General features: G+C 36.5%; 1 protein-coding gene across 4 annotated transcripts in view; it reads left to right on the plus strand.

The window, feature by feature from the left end:
* Nucleotides 1–2394, plus strand: part of ELF2 (E74 like ETS transcription factor 2) — a 118911-nt gene that overhangs the window by 3902 nt on the left and 112615 nt on the right. The window lies entirely within an intron of this gene.

Here is a 2394-nt window from a genome sequence, read left to right on the forward strand (position 1 = left end):
AAAAAAAAAAAAAAGAATGAAAACGAAATTAGCTTTTGACTTAACTGATACCAAAAAATTTGAGTATATAATTCAATAATTTTTAACACATATATAGAGTTATGAAACTGTCAGGTTGAACTAGTTTTAGAACATTTTCATTGCCTCCAAAATTCCCTTAGCCTGTTTGCAGATAACCCTCATTCCCAGCTTCAGCCTCAGGCAATCACTGATTTGTTTTGTCTTCATATGTTTGCTTTTTCTGGCTATTTTGTATAAATGGAGTCATACAATGTGTAGTCTTTGTATTTGGCTTTTTTCACTTAACATAATGTTTTTGGGATTCATTCATAGTGTAGTGCATATCCTTTTTTTGTTCCTTTATATTTTAGAATATTATTTCTTTGTATGGGTATACGATAATCCCCTCTGCCCTTATCTGTGCAGGATACATTCCAAGACCCCCAGTGGATGCCTGAAATCTCAGGTAGTATTGAACACTACATTTTTTTCTTTTTCTTTTTTTATTTGTTTTTATTTTTTAGAAAGCCTCAAGGCTAAGGGTTACAGTGGCCCGAACTAGCTGAACACTATATTTTTTTCTATATACCTATGATAAAGGTGCATACCTATGATAAAGTTTAATTTGTTAAAGGGGTATAATAATAGATTAAAAACAATAATACAATAGAATAGTTAAAACAATGTGCAAATATATTACCAATAAGTGCAGAGTAGTTAGAACAATATGCTATTCACAGTTCGTGGTTTTTTTTTTTTTTGCTAGTCGATATTAGCAAACTCAACATAAAGTTTTTTTTTCCTTATTAAATTGAGAACTTTCACTTTTTCACTTGAATTATTTTGCAGCTTCTCTTTGGCATATCCAAATTGTCATCCTCATTAATCTTGAGCTTTTGAGCCATTATTAAGTAAAATAAGGGTTACCTGAACACCAGCACTATGGTACCAGTTGATCTGATAACTTGAGATGGCCACTAAATGACTAACGAGCAGGTAGTGTAGACAGTGTGAATACAGTGGATAAAGGGATGATTCATCTCTGAGGCAGAGTGGCATGGTGTGAGGTTTCATCATGCTACTCAGAATGGCACTCATTTTAAAACATAGATTGTTTCTTCTGAAATTTTCCATTTAACATTTTCAGACCATGTTTGACTGTGGGTAACTGAAACTGGAAAGTAAAGCTGTAGGTAAGGGGGGATTACTGTAACACACTTCAACTGTTGGCCAGTATATAGGTGTTTCGATTATTTTCAGTTTTTGGCTATTTTGAATAATACTCCTTAAACATTTGAGTACAAGTCTTTATGTGGACATATGGTTTTGTTTCTCTTGGTTAGATATCTAGGAGTAGAATTACAGCATCGTATGTTTAGCTTTTTAGGACACTGCCAGACTGTTGCCCAAAGTGGCCGTAACATGTTATATTCCTAACAGCAATGTATGAGAGTTCCAGTTTTCTTCACATCTTTGTCAACACTTATTATTGTTTGTCTTTTTTTATTATAGCTGTTCTAATGGATATGGATTTGTTTGTTTTTGAGTCACTCTGCCACCCAGGCTGGAGTACAGTGGTGCAATCTCAGCTCACTGCAACCTCTGCCTCCTAGGTTCAAGTAATTCTCATGCCTCAGCCTTCTGAGTAGCTGGGATTACAGGTGTGCATAACCATGTCCAGCTTAGTTTTTGTATTTTTAGTAGAGATGGGGTTTCACCATGTTGCCCAGGCTGGTCTCCAACTCCTGAGCTCAGTCCTCCTGCCTTCGCCTCCCAAAGTGCTAGGATTACAGGCATGAGCCACCGTGCCTGGCCTGAATTTGTTAATTCATTGTTTTTTTTTTTTTTTTTTTTTTTTTTTTTTTTTTTATGCTGTTTAGTGGTGTCATTGTGGTTTTTTTTTTAATTTTCCTTATGACTCATAGTGTTGCATCTTTTCATAGATCTTTTTTTCTTAACTCATTTATGCCTGAAGTTGCACATTTTTTTGTGTGACAAATCAGACGTTGGTGATGACCTTGAGCGGTAGGATATTAATAACTTCCACAAGCTTAGCATTCCAATAATGGAACACTTGGCATAAATGGGCTAAAGACAGAGTCTTGCTCTGTTGCCCAGGCTGGAGTGCAGTGGTGTGACCAGAGCTCATTGTAGCCTTGATCTCTCTGGCTCAAGCAGTCACCCTACCTCAGCCTCCTGAGTAGCTGGGAATGGGGAATGCAGGTGCATACCACCATGCCTGGTTAATTTTTTATTTATTTATTTTTTATTTATTTATTTATTTTTTTTTTTGAGACAGAGTTTCGCTTTTGTTACCCAGGCTGGAGTGCAATGGCGCGATCTCGGCTCACTGCAACCTCCGCCTCCTGGGTTCAGGCAATTCTCCTGTCTCAG

The sequence above is a fragment of the Cebus imitator genome, unplaced genomic scaffold, assembly GCF_001604975.1.
Source record: "Cebus imitator isolate Cc_AM_T3 unplaced genomic scaffold, Cebus_imitator-1.0 Scaffold303, whole genome shotgun sequence".
Lineage (NCBI taxonomy): Eukaryota > Metazoa > Chordata > Mammalia > Primates > Cebidae > Cebus > Cebus imitator.